Source organism: Ursus arctos, unplaced genomic scaffold, assembly GCF_023065955.2.
Source record: "Ursus arctos isolate Adak ecotype North America unplaced genomic scaffold, UrsArc2.0 scaffold_5, whole genome shotgun sequence".
Taxonomy (NCBI): domain Eukaryota; kingdom Metazoa; phylum Chordata; class Mammalia; order Carnivora; family Ursidae; genus Ursus; species Ursus arctos.
Window position 1 is genome coordinate 54680700 of NW_026623067.1, and position 14741 is coordinate 54695440.

At 38.0% G+C, this 14741-nt stretch overlaps 1 long non-coding RNA gene across 1 annotated transcript in view; it reads left to right on the top strand.

Moving 5' to 3' along the window:
* Positions 1–14741, top strand: part of LOC123001044 (uncharacterized) — a 420245-nt gene that overhangs the window by 250632 nt on the left and 154872 nt on the right. Inside the window, exons 3-4 of the long non-coding RNA XR_006409555.3 lie at positions 4533–4621; positions 4945–5052. This is a non-coding gene — a long non-coding RNA (uncharacterized LOC123001044). The remainder of the gene's footprint in view (positions 1–4532; positions 4622–4944; positions 5053–14741) is intronic.

Consider the following 14741-nt stretch of genomic DNA (forward strand, 5'->3'; position numbering starts at 1 on the left):
CCAATCTAAAATTAAAAATTAAAAAACAAATAAACCAAAATAAGCAGAAGGCATTAATTAAGAGCCTAAATGAACACTTTAGCAAAGAAAAATACTATAAAACCAAAAGGTTTGTTTTTGAAAAAAATTGATGTCACTGGCTAACCTGATCAAGCAAAAAGGAGATAAAGTATACATGTACACAATTAGGAAGCGCAAACGATAAGCCTGAAAAGAGAAAAAAAATTTTTTTAATGATTTTTTATTATATTATGTTAGTCACCATACAGTACATCCCCGGTTTCCGATGTAAGGCTCGATGATTCATTAGTTGCGTATAACACCCAGTGCACCATGCAATATGTGCCCTCCTTACTACCCATCACCGGTCTATCCCATTCCCCCACCCCCCTCCCCTCTGAAGTCCTCAGTTTGTTTCTCATAGTCCATAGTTGAAAAGAGAAAATTTTTAAATATTTCAAGAGACTACACAACTTTGTGGAAATACTTTGAATGTCTAAACTAAGTGGATTAATTTTTAGAATAAATGAAAAGTACCAAAACTGACTCAAGGAAAGTCTACACAGACAAATTAGCTTAAAAATGTAGAGAAAGTGGCTTAGTCCACCCCCACAAAAGACACCATCTTCCAATGGTTTCATGGGAGAATTCAACTAAGATGATGACATGACTGTTAATGCTACTTAATTATTTGAGTTTTTACTCTAAAAGGGAAGAACAAATTCAAGTTTATTTTTATGAAGTAGATACCATGTTTTAGAAACTAATAGAAGATCATGATGGAGAGGAAACAACAGACTAATCTGACTTATGGATATTGATGCAAAGGTCTCAACTAAATTGGTATTAGTACGTTAATACTTGTCATTATGTTACCAGATCCTTTTCATTATGTTGCCTTGGTGGCTTGAATTACTACAGTAACCTTCTGTCCGTTCTTCCTGACTCCTACTTGTTTCTTCTTATCAAGGGTTTTTAGACTCCACTGGTACATTAAAGTAGAAATATGAGCAAGTAGGATTATGCAAAGATGGTTTAATGTTAGAAAAAACCTTAAAACTATCATACTAATAGAACTACACTGCAAGATCATATGATCATTTTCATAGATGCAGAAGAGGCCTAGGGAAAAATCCAGCTATTGATGTTCTTAACAAGTATTGATGGATACTTCCTAATAAGAATAAAATACATCTATAATGTAATCTTACCTTATGATCCGGGAATTCCACTCTACAGGAAGAGAGGCCCCAAAATGTCTATGATAGCATTGTTTACAATAGCAAAAAGCTGGAAGTAAGTTAGTCATCAAGAGGTACTGAAATATTTTCATTCATCAGACTGTTGTAGTTAGTATGAATTAACTAGCACTAAAAGATTGGCTGTATACTAATCTGCTAATGTCTATCTGTGTGACTTTGGCAGAGCTATTTAATTTCCCTGGGCTTTCGTTGTTCCTATTTGTAAAATGGAGATAACAGTATCTACGCTGCAGTGTAGCAATCAGAATTAGAGTTAATACACATGTGAAGCCCTTTTGCACAGTGTGAAACATGGCAGGCACTCAAATGATGATTATCTCAGAGGTGCACTAATGCTGCCAGGTTTATTTAACTAGGTTATAGCAAGCGAAATCAGTAGAGCTTTATTAATAAGGCAGAAGTTACCAGCTCCTTTTCATTGTGTTGCCTTAGTTGAGTTCACCGCTCTTACTACCTGGATTACTACAGTAACCTCCTGTCTGATCTCCCTGACCATAGTCTGTTTTCTTCTTATCAGTGGTTCTTCAGACCATGGGCCACATTCCATTAGAGCGTTGTGAAATCAGTTTAGTAGGCCAAGGCCAGAATTTTAAAACTTGAACCGGAATAGAAAATAGCAGCGTATCACAGGCTGTCCAACCCTGTTTTGTGAAGCTATTATTTAGTTCCTTCTCTGTGTTTAAGTATACTAGGTTGTTACAACATAAGAGCATTTACCGTGGGTGACAGAGTTTGATAGATCTCTGCATATGATCCATTCTCTACGAGTCAGCTAGAGTGATCTACTGTGATACAGATCTGCTTATGTCAATTTATTTATTCATAAACGGCTGTCAACAGCTTGGAAATGTTTAAGTTCCTTACATGCGAGTACCTTTGAGATCTTAAGCTATTTTCCAAACCCTGTCTCCTCTCCATGGTCTCTAGATTACCCCAGTCGGCACCCTAGTGATCTATTTGTAGCTCACTGGACAAGTTGACATTCACACCTTTGCACAAACAGTCCCTCCCCCTGGTTGCCGCTTTCCTCCTTCTGTGACTAAGGTCTGTTATTGGTCTAAAATTCAGCTAATGCCACTTTTTTCAGGAAGCCTTTCTGGATTCTCTGTTCCTCCTGGGCTCTACAAGCACCTTATCATTAACTTTGTAATGGTACTTGTTACAAAGTATGAAAATTTTAGTTTATTAGTTTTTCCTGTCTACTAGAACATAAATTTCTTGAAAGCAGGGACAGTGTTTTGTTTACCTAAGAATTCTCAAATAACAGCAGAGAAACTGGTGTCTTCCAGGTCCCCAATATGTTTGTTGATTGACTAATTGTGCTTCCTTGGGTGGCAAATGAGAGATCCTGGTATACATGATGAAAATATTAGGAGTAACTTTGTTTTGTTTTTTAAGTTTAAAATTTGGCCTTTAATTGATATCTAGTGTGTTATTTTTTTATTATAAGGCAAAGGGAAAAAAAAGAGGACCATTTGGAGTCACCGATAGAAAAGCAATGGTTAAATGTGGTTACCCTTTGATATATTATGGTCTTTTGTCTATTAATTTTAACTAGAGTACTATAGTTATGAAACCAGGGCTTTAGTGCCTTTGATATATATATGTGATATATATAATATGTTATATATATCCTTTATATATATATAAGACAGTTCCCTCATGTCTGAAAGCAGCTAGTTGAACAAAGTCTATCTGCAGAGCTGCTTTTGTGGCAGCTGTCCCAGTAAACACATCCCTTGCATTATAGGGTGATAAGTCTTTTGAGCCAAAAGATATGTCAAACCATTAGTTATCAAAGAAGAAGTGACATGTGGGTAGTGAAAATTCCTTTAGATAGATTGCATGTGGATCTGGTATAAATAAAATATATTGTTTCTCTTCAAAGATGGATTTTCTGGGTTTAAGCCATTTTTATTTTACATTTTCCCTCTCATTTCCTGTCTTTTGATCATTTCTTTATGGCTAACAGCTTTGTAAGAGGAGGAAGATGGGGAGTATAGAGGAGAATCAAAATGCAATGCTAAGTTCCTGATATTCAAAAAAATGCCAGTTAAGAATCTATTTGCCACTCATTATGTGTCAGGTGCTATACTACGGGCTCTGTTGTGCGTTATGCATGACCCCATTAAATCCTCACACCTACCCTACAAACCGTAGTTGAGGAAATTAAAGTTTGGCAAGGTAAAGTAAAATGTCACAGTTATGTAATTACTGTTGGTTTGTTCTTCTTTATATTTTAAAGTGGCAAAAATAAGATCAGAGAGAAGATAGAAACGAGGGGTTAAACTAGGAATTTGAGTTTGTCCTTGTATTTGCTTTCTTCAAAACAAACCTGCTTCCTATCCATGGATTACAGAGAGTATAATGGACAATGGATAGGTATACTGTACTTCATAGAGTTTTTGCTTGTTGGGCAGATTTTGCTGTACCACTGAGAAATTAATAAAAATCAATAAATTCATTCATTCATTCATTCATTCATTCATTCATATTTTAGACTCTAGAGACATATGCAAAAGCAGAAAACATTAGAATCAGTGAATTAAGGATCTAGACAAGTAAATATAAGTTATAGCATTGTAACCAGGGGTATAATTGATACAAACATGCAACAATAAGAGAAAAATAGTACTTAACTCGTCCTGGAGAGATCAGGGAACTTTCTGAAGAGCTGATTTGAACTGAGTACTGAAAGATGAGTAGGGGAGTAACCAAGTGATCAGAGAACACTAAGACTTCCTGGATGTTTTCTATCCTCCAGGCTTTAAAGTCTGCTGAGATGACAAGTGACAAGTGAACCTGCTTGATGAAGATTTGATAGGAATCTGATGCTGGGGAATGAAGGAAGGACTAGAAATAAAGAAGTTGACAACTATTCTAAAGTACTGGGTGCCTCATCACTTTTATTTTTTCGGATTATATTTCTTTCTGTGTTGAATGAGGCATGGTCATAACAATGTCATTTCCCTGAACCTTGGCAGTTCATTACCAGGTAATGGGATAAGGATTGTTCTTCTGTCCTTCATCCCTTCTCAGCTGCTTCTCTACTCTTGATAATAGCATTACTCAGAAAGGGCAAAGGAATGTCATTAATTACCATTGAACTTCTTGGAAGTGCCAATTTTAGGGAAAGCCCCAAAGGATCTTTCAGGGTTTTTTTTTGTTTTGTTTTTTTTATTTGTTTGTTTGTTTGTTTTTGGTTTTTTTGCACATGTGAAATAATGGGAAAGAGTAAAATCAAGACTAGAATGTGTTTTGCTTTTCCAGCTCTGCCTGGTGCAAGTGCTAGAGAGACCGCAGATGGAAGGAAGCTCACAGATGGAAGCCTGCTGATCTACACAGCTGTTTCTTTGTTGGTATGAAAAACCAGTTGTGGGTGGGAGCAACAGAGGAAGAGACAATATTAGAATGCAATGGCATTTTAATTATACCTACCATAATTCTAATGTTCTGTTCTGTGGTGAATTGTTTGGGGAGTTGTCTTGGAATTAGAATCAAGTCCCGCAAACTTGAATCTATTAAAGTAGTACTGTTTGGAAATATACAGAGAAGCGAGTTTGCAAAAGATTTTCCAGTAATCTTGCTTTGTAATGTTTAGACTTCCTCTGATGACTCTTGGGTTGAGAGAAGAGGGAAGGAAGAAGGCCAAGATTTAAAGTGCTCTATTTCTGCTCCCTAGGGACTTCCACTGGAGACCGTCTTTAACTCCTTGAACTACTTAAACTGTCTCTGAATACTATTACCAGAAGTAACCCTGCTAGCAGTGAATCCAGCTTGCCTGAAAGAGGTACTGTGACTCTAAGCTTGTGCCGCCATCCCAATTTTCCAAGAACCGAGACTTAAGAGCCAATTAAGGAGGCTACTCACCGAGGGTTGTACCAAATTTCATTTCATGAGTTGCTGTGAGCCTTCTGTGTTCCAAGCACAGGATGAGTGAGAGAGACACTGTTCTTACTCTCCTGGAGCTCATTGTCTAGTAGGGAAAACATGTATAAACTAGTGGATTAATTATTTAGTGATAGAACTAACAGATGCAAAGTACCAAGTAGTAAGGGAACATAGAAGAGTGGAACAAGAAATAGATAAAAGGGCAGCTAAGGCTTTTCTGGGCAACTTGAGGCTTGCATACTGAACAGAGTACTATGGGTTAAGAAGAAGGGGAATAGAACTCCTGGTATAGGGAAGAGCATATGTGAAAGCTCTGTGGCTTAAAGGGGAGTGACTTGTTTGAGGGACTAAGAGAAGACCAGTGTGCCTGGAATATAGAGATCTAGGATAGGAGGCAGGGATATGAGCAGGGGTTGGACTGAAGAGAGCCTTGGAAGCCATACTAATGGTATTTCACTTGATTCTAAGAGCAATGGGAAAACGAAAGACTTTAAAGAGGCAAGGGACATGCTCCCATGTGAGCATTCTACAAAGGTCCATTTGATGGTTGTGTACAGGTTGCTTTGGAAGGTGGCAAGTCTGGAAGCAGAGGTGGTGGTGATATAGAGAATCTCACAAATCCAAGAGAGATTTAGGAACCACATGAGCAAGGTTTGGTGACCAGTTAGATGTGAATTATGAAGGAGGAAAGGATTTTAAGGATAACCCCAAGTTACCTCAGTTGAACACATGGGTATTTGGTTGTGTCATTTGCTGACATTAAGACCCAAGAGAAGGACCAGGCTTGGTGACTGGGTACGAGGCAGGAAAACTGAATTCAAGTTTGGACAGTTGAACTTGGGATGCCCTCTGAGGGACACCCAGGTGACGCAGCAAAATAAAAATGAAGAAGTGAAGGTGCTGAATGACACGAACCTGAATTTGTAATCCCTTTTCTGTCACTTACTGTCCAAGAGACGTTGGGCACATTTTAAAATCTTCTTATGCATCACTTTCTTCATCTGTGAAATGAAGATAACAGTAATACTACTTCCACCAAGTTGTTGTGAAGATTAAGTGAGAATATGCATCACAATAACAGTAGATACTTGGGGATGTGGGTGTGAGATGAGGTGGCGTAGGAAGGGAAGCTGTAGGTGGGCTGAGACGACTCGTCTTTTTTTTATCACTTGAAGTTTTATAACAATATATATGTTATATGTATGCTTAGAAACAAAGCAAATAGTAAAATATGAAAATGTATCAAAAACTAAATTAAAAATATGCACGTACAGCACTTGGCATAACATTTGGTGAACAGTCCATGAATGTTGGGTATCTGTAGACATAGGGACCTAGAGGTCAGAGAGAGGTCTGGTCTAGAGGTATACCGTTAGTAGTCCTGGCTGTTCTGATAGTAATGAGAGCCATGGGGAGATGAAGAAATCATCTAGAGAGAGAACATTGAGTAAAAGAGGGCCAAGGGTTGAACTTTGAGGAATGCCAACTGCTAAAGATCAAGTGGAAGAGAATGAGTCAGCAAAGGAACCTTAGAATGGGACAGCCAATAAGGCAGGAAGAAAACTCTGCCCATGTGGGCAAGGTGTGGTTACATTTGGAAGAACACACAAGTGATACGGCATGTTGTTGCATGCTATAATGTGTGGAGAACTACAAAATGTGTCTTGGGTAAATTAAACTGGAGACTTGAGCAGGCTCTTTGGATAATCAGGCAGTAATCTTTGTTGAGAAACTATCTGGTTCTTTATTTTAAATCAAATCTTGGCTTCTGTCCTGAAAATAGAGCCAGTCAGTTGGTCACTTGGAAGTTGAATCCATTATTTCTTATGAGATTCTCTGTTTTCAGGAGGTGTTACTTAAAACTTAGTCAACTTATATAAAATGAAAAAATATCATTGACGTCAGAGAAGAAAACAGAAAAGTATAAAGAAAGGAAATTGCATTCTCTTCATTCAGAGTTCTGGCCAATGTGTAACCTTTAGCTTTTTTCAAGAAAAATTATTTTATTTTCTTGAATTATAATTCCGTAGACACCCATCCCTCTTCCCAATTTTATTTTTTATAAAAACCTGTGTTTTTTATTTGGAAAACGTGATGGTTGTCTGACCTCATAAAAAGGAGATGAGTCTTGGGAGCATGGACGGCTCCCTTGGTTGAGCATCCAACTCAGTTTTGGCTCAGGTCATGATCAGGGTCACGAGGTCGAGCCCCGTGTCGGGTTCTGCACTCAGCGCAGAGTCTGCTTGTGATTCTTTCCTTCTCCCTCTGCCTGTCTCCCCACTCATATGCTCTCTCTCTAAAATAAATAAACAAAATCTTTAAAAAAGAGAGAGATGAGTCTTTTTTATACTATAAATGTATGAAAACTGCTTCATTTCAGATAAGTGGAGAATTTCCAAAGGGGGAGATGGGTTTAATTATATGCCCTGTTTTTTCACTTGCGTAGCATTTTACTTTAAGGCCCTGAAAAAATGGTAGTTTTATTGGGAAATAAAGTAATTAGCCATAAGCATACCACGGAGAGAGTGGAAAATGGGTCGTCATGAATTTGTAGTTTCAGATGGCATTCTGAAGGGCTAGAAGGGCTAGGATTCTGTGCCAAGACAAGTGAGGAAGGAAGAGGAGGGTGCTTTGATCACCCCTCCTACTTTGCAGCCGTCCTAAGGCTTTAGGAGGAGTGGATAGGTTAATGGAAGGAAAGCCCTTGGCGCCCAGGAAACTGTCATACATAGAATGGCCGCTACTTTTAAACAGGAGAATTCCCTCAGTAGAATTGTTCATCTGTTCATCTTCATCTGTCCCAAGTTCGTTTAGGAAATGTCGTTCCGTTTTCCTTCCTTGTCTTCTCCCAAACTTCAAGATGGTCTTTATAAAAGTTACAGGCATGACCCTCAATCAGCAAACTCACTTATGCAAAATGAATTTTTTCTTTTTTTCAAACTCAATCTGATTTTTATTTTGAGAATTTATTCTGCCAGGGTGGGTAGAAATAACCTCTATCAATTTGAAGATTTCTCTTCCCCGTCTACCCACTCCTTTCCCTTGGATTTTATGTCAATGTAGGAATCATACAAGATGCCAAGCTTGTTCTGAAGGGGCATTTGTCCTTCGGTGTGCAGGTAGTGACTGTATTGTCTGTGCTGTGGCTTGACCCTGATCTTCCATCATCATTAGTGCCACTGGGAGGTTATGGTTCTGTCCTTGGTCCCATCTTGTATGATGTCTCCGCTGATTGCATGTGTGCCAGGTTGTGGGACTCCTTCCCCAGGGTGGGGAAGCTATACTTTCTTCCCAGCTTCTACTAGCTATTTGGTCTATACCCGGAGCCACTAAATTCTGTTGCAGATTATTTCTGCTTTTCCACCTGTCACATCCATTGTTTATAGCCCTGGATAGCCAGTTACCTACTTAGTGAAGGAAAAAGGAAGGGCACCACAGGAGAGGGAGGGACCAAATTCCAATATCCCAAATGTACTGCCCTGCCCCTTAAGTTATAGACGTATTATTGAAGTTAATGGTTTCAGCCGTGGAGCACACTGAGGTGAAATATAGTATTTGAAATGTCTTGCAGAATTTATTGTGTATACCCAACTCAGGAGAAAGACATTTTTAAAGTTCAAGTTTTGTTTTTCTTAGAATGGACTGTGACTGTATATACTGACCTAATTAATTTAAAAATCTCCCGTAAGTAATACAAGAGGGCCCATTACACAGCCTAGTGAGAAGAATCTTGATGTCAAAATCATTATACCTATATCAATAAGGTCTGAAACATTATGCATGGTTTGAAAAAACAAACTTGTTTTCTCTAGTGTTTGTGCTTTGACAGAAGAAAGCCTGAGTCTATGCTTTGGGGCATTATAAGCATTTTTCTTGACTTCTTCTGGACCCAATAATTCTGCCTAATTTAGCAAAAGAAAAAAAAAAAAAAGATGTTTACCCTCAGCCCTTACAGTCTACTCATAAATGTGGCTTTCTATTGCCCTTGGTTACTTCCTGCATTAACAGTAATAGGAAGGGATATAATTCAAAATTTGGTTTTCCAAGGGACAAAGGGATTGGGAAGCATTATTTACCTACTAGACTGGAGCAGACCTTGGTGGCCATCTGGTGTACCATGTTTTTGGGTAATTAACATGCATCCACACTTCTATTTCATTTCTTTTCTGAAGTAAATCTGAAAATGTGTGCTAACAGACTGTCTGTAACACAAAGGAGCCAATGTTAAAAAATGATTATACTCATCTCCTTTCAAAAAACAATGAATGAAAAAAAAAAAAAAAAGCCCAAACTTTGTTTTGCCACCAAAGGCAGAAGCTACCCTGAGAAGCTGCCAGAGGCTCTGGGTCCCAGACGGAATTGCTTGTTCTCTTTAGTCAGCACATTTGGTGAGCAGTGTTGTAGGCCCAGTATTCCTCCTTCCTTTCCATCAGGCTTGTCATCCATAGCCTTGAGGGGAACATTTACATGATCACATGTTCACGGCCACAGTGGTGCAGCCCCAGTCAGGGACTGGATTTTGAATCCGGGATTAGTTCTCACTGGTTCACAGCTTGAGTTTGTTTTTCCAAATGACTTTATCATAACTATAAATTCAAGTGAGTCAACCTGCTGGCTGGTGGCTCAGTGTGTCTGTGTGTTGGCAATATATATATATTCGATTTAATCTGTAAAGAGAAAAAAATTGTTCTTGCTGGCATAAAACCTTCCAGGAGAATTCAACGAATAGGTCACATACACAAGTCTAAACAGTCTCTTTCTGGAAGATTTTATTTTGTAATGTCAGTACAATTACTTCATCCACAAAAGATCTAGATGTATTTCAAGTCAACCTGAACGAGTAGATGAAAAAACTCAGACTGTCATGGTGAACATAAATGCAAACATTTATTGTATAAATAAAAATCTTCATCTGAAAAAAGTGCTTAAGGTGTTAAGGGTGAGAATTAAATGAAATTTCATTGTAGAACATGAATCTCACAGCAGGAGCCTTTGAAACAGAACTGATTGCTTTTAAACAAATTGATATTTAATATTTACTTTTAAAAAATGTAGAAAGCTTAGCCTGTTTGGGCTGAAAACAAATTGTTTTCTGATTTAAGAACAATTCTAATTTTAGATTTTATCTAGAGTTATATACTCTAGAAAATAAATATTGTAAAGGCATTATTATATTCCCCTTTTACAGACGAGAAAACTGAGGTTTAGAAACATCAAATAGCTTGTGCATGTTTACTTGTTTAGTTAAATCTTAAACTTAAATGTAGCCTCGATTCATTTAGTTCTTCCGTCTCTTCCTTTCTTCTATAATTATCCTACCATGATTCTGCTGTTGAGCTAGGTGCCTGTGGTACAAAAATACATAAGACAAAAGACCGTAACAATCACTCTAAAAGTGGTTAGAGTTCACCTAGGTAGAGAGACAAGACAATATAAGAGTCACACAGGTGTGGGGAGCTTTGAGAATAGAGAAGGGAGCCCAAGTTACGTGTGTGTGGGTATATGCATGTGTACCTTTGTACGTGTGTGGTGTGTTGGGGGAATGGGGTCTAGGGGTACCAAAATCCAGGGAATTGAAGAATCTTGTAAGTATTTTTTCCAGGCAAAATGAGATATAACTGTTGCATTGTTTTTCTCAGTGGGCTCCCTTTTATCAATTCCAGTGACACCAGACAAAAAGCCACAGTTGAGGCTAAGTCTGACTTCAGGATGTCTACAACTAGATCTCAGAGTAGCTATGTGTGAGTAGGCTGCGGACATTCCAAATCAAACTCACAGCTCCTAGGGTCATAAACCTTAATTCTCAGGGTTTTTTTTAATGCATAGAAGTGAAAAATAAAAGAAAGTAGAGAGAGGTAAATGAATAGGGTAGGAAATGACCTGTCCAAGTGTAAGACAGCTTAAGTTCAATGAAGCCGGAGTTGGAAGAGGTGGAGTTTGATTTGAACCTTCTCAATTGAGATGATTTATCAGTACTCATCCACACTTGATGACTGTCTAGGTAAGCACACAGCCATTTATCAAATTGTAAAATCAGAAGCTATGGTGTGACCCCTATTAAAGCTACCAAAACAGTAGACCAGAGGGACAAGCACATGGGACAGGGATAGAGGGGAGGTAAAGAAAATAAATAAACACACTGAAAGACAAGGAACCAGAAATGTGCTTGTTAAGAGGAAGCCCTGCACGAGGGGAGTTCAACTCATAGGTAACCACTATCAATGATAGTGTTTAAGATGAAAAAGAATATGGTTCCATCTCTCAGAAGAGTAAGGAGTCTTGATTACCACAGCAGTGGGACCTCTCTGACATTTCTCTAAGGAAAGGGGATCTCAGGAAGATAAAATATGCTGATGGAATTAGACAGGTAGGAACTGGATGCAGTGGGACCGTCAAGACCAGAAGAAGGTCAGCAGGAGGAAAAGCTGGTGAGATCTTCAGCAGCCCTAGTCTCTAGGATCCCTGCCACCACCCTATTGCTTCTTTCTCCCAACCTCTGATAAAGAGTACGAGAGACTTTTCTGGTCCCCTGCCCTTTTTATTCCCTTTTTTTTCTCCAAATCTTATAAAGAAGGGAGAAGTTATAAATAAGGTGGAGTGAACAGGGCCCTTTCAGAATTTTTCGGCAAAAGAACCATTTTGTGGGCATGCTAAATTTTCCTAGACCAGTACTTTTAAAATACTGTTTTCCCCCCCTTTCTATCTAAACTGCGTGTACTATGATGAAGTACGATAACTTTCTTCTTTTCTGTAACTGAATACTATGGTGTCCTTAGGAAAGGAAAGAACACAGAGGGCTGTGATCAGAGTCTCTCTGACCTTCTTGGTCGGTTGGGTCTTTTAGAAAACCAGTGTGGAATTCCAAGTGCCAGAGATTTATTGGGGGCAATGCTAATAAAAGATGGAAGGAAGAAGCAGCAAGAGTAAGCAGTGAAAACCTTTAGATCGTGATGTGGGTCTGCTACCTATGAAAGGAGGAAGAGAGGGAAGGAGGTTTAGGGAGGAAGGGCTTCAGACTGCAGTGCGGCTCTGGAGTCTTGGCCAGGCCAGTGGGTACTGTGGTACACAAATTACCCATAGAGCCATCCCACATTGTCAAGAAGTGGTGCCCTGGTTTCTCTGTTGTGCTGAGATTTGACTAGATATTGCCAAGGAAGAGCCTGACCTTGCCGCCGTTTGTAGCTGATTGGCAAGTTGTTTCTTGAAGGCAGGTGTGGACAGTGCACCTCCTTGCCTGCCACACAGAACTGGGAGCAGGGTGAGGCTGGTCCTGAAGCTACACCCCCGTGGCAACCTCATTCTGATATTGTTATGCATAAAATGCCAGGAAAGGAAGTGTTGGGTCCTTCCCGTTACTGTGAAAGTCCCAAAGAAATCTATCCTGTTTTACAACCATAAGAGAAAAGAATTTTAGAATCTTTTCCTTAAAAGAGGTGATACATTTTACTTCTACATTTAAAACACTCATAATATGGGGAAATTCTTCTGATAAACAATGTTTTAAATCTTTCATGTTGCGCAGTTCAACCTATTTCATCTTTGTTTGACTTAATAAAGAAGAAACAGCTGATTTATACTCACCCTATAATAAATGCTTCCCCTTGCTTGCTTTACTCGTTGAGGTTAAAGTGACCAACTGATTTTAATTTTATACAGGGACCTTATTTTTTTGGATACATATATACATAAGTATGCATTATAGTATGTATTTTTGTGTATGTGTGATATATGCATATTTATTAATATACATGTACACACACACACACATATATATGCGTAAAATTGGTTTATTGCTAAAGCATTGCTAATAGAACTAGTTGCCGTAAGAAAAATTGTGGAAGACATTAGAAAGTGCAGATGAGTGATTCTGAGTGCTACTTCACTGAAAAACTAAGCTGTGAAAATAAATGCTCCACTAAAAATCAAATCTGGCTTTTAAACCCACTCCGCCATTCATTGGCTGGATGACCCTGGGTATGTCATAAAGCCCTCTGTAAAATGAAGAGCTGAAGTTAGATGAAATCTGGGTTTTTTTTCGTGCCCCGATAGTCTGTAATAGTGGCTTCCAAACTGTTCATGCCCTGGTTTTGTAGGATTCTATGGAAGTATTACTGCTTTGGGTAATGGGATGTGTAAAGGGGATTTGAGTAAACTCTAATCCAGGCCTCGTATCATCCATTGCAAATAGCACAACTAGATTTGACTTGTTTTCCATGTGAAATTTCAGTGTCAAATTCCCATTTGAAAACTTCAAATTTTGTAAAGATCTGTCTCTCATAAGAGGCCAGATTAGTTAAGTCAAAGGTAGGTAAGGTAATCAGGGGAAAGCAGTGTGTTTGTTTATTGGATTAAACCTTTTTATTATCAAATGTGACATCAAGAAAATTGTGTAAAGTTATAGGTGCATTGAAACATTGTCTGTAAAGCAGACACCGTACAACTCCATCAAGTCATGAAATAGAACATTACTGAGACTATACTCTGTGACTTCTCTGTCTTCACTGTGTCACCATGAAATAACTTACGGCCTCTTAAGGTAAATATGACCCTCACTTTTCTAGTACTTTTTTTTTCTTTACATTTTTTTTTACCATATAATATATATGCATTCTTAAAAATTAGATCATTATTTCCTCCTCTTGAACTATATGGAAATAGAATCATGTAATTACTGTTTTATGACTTGCTTTTCCTGCACACACATTTGTAATTTTACCTACCTATCTGTAATTCATTCATATCTATTCAATGTAGTATGCCATCGTAAGAACATAAAGTATTTTATAAATCCATTCTACTAAGGGTGGACATGGGGGGTTCTTTCAAAAAGTTGTTAATTATGAGCAGTATTGCCGCGAACATTTTTAAGTGTGAATCTTTGCATACATAACCTAACATATCTTTTAGGTGTGAGAGTGAAATTACTGCATTATAGTGTTTGCATACTTCAGTTTTAGCAGGTCATGACAAACATTTTTCTCAAGTTGCCATAACAATTTATACTACTCCCGGTAAAATATCTCCAGATGCTTCTGTCTTTGCCTACATTAAGCACTTTCAGACTTATTCTTTTCCAAACTAATGGGTGAATAATGGTATCTTCTCATGACTTTAATTTTTATTTTTCTAACGTTCAGCATTTTTTCATTGGTTACTGCTGTTTGGGTTTCTTCTTTTGAGAAGTGCCTGGCCAAGTAATTTGTTTATTTTTCTATTGAATTGTCTATGCTTTGCTAATTGAATTATAGGAATTCCTTATATACTGTGGGAAATAGCTTTGTTTTGGTTAATACATGTTTCAAATATTTTAAACTCCATATTTCTTATCTTTATTCTTTCTGTATGATGTCTTGCAATGAACAGAAGTTTTAATTCAAATTGATTAATCTCCTACTCTACTAAAATTAGTGTCTATGTTAAGAAACCCTTCTATAGATCTTCAACCAACTGGGAATGCAGGACATCCACAAAATTCATACCTAACATCATATTGAATGAGGAAAGATGGAATGCCTTCTCCCTAGGAACAAGACTAGGAATAAGACAAGGATATCTGTTTTTGCCGCTTCTATTCAACATTGTGTTGGA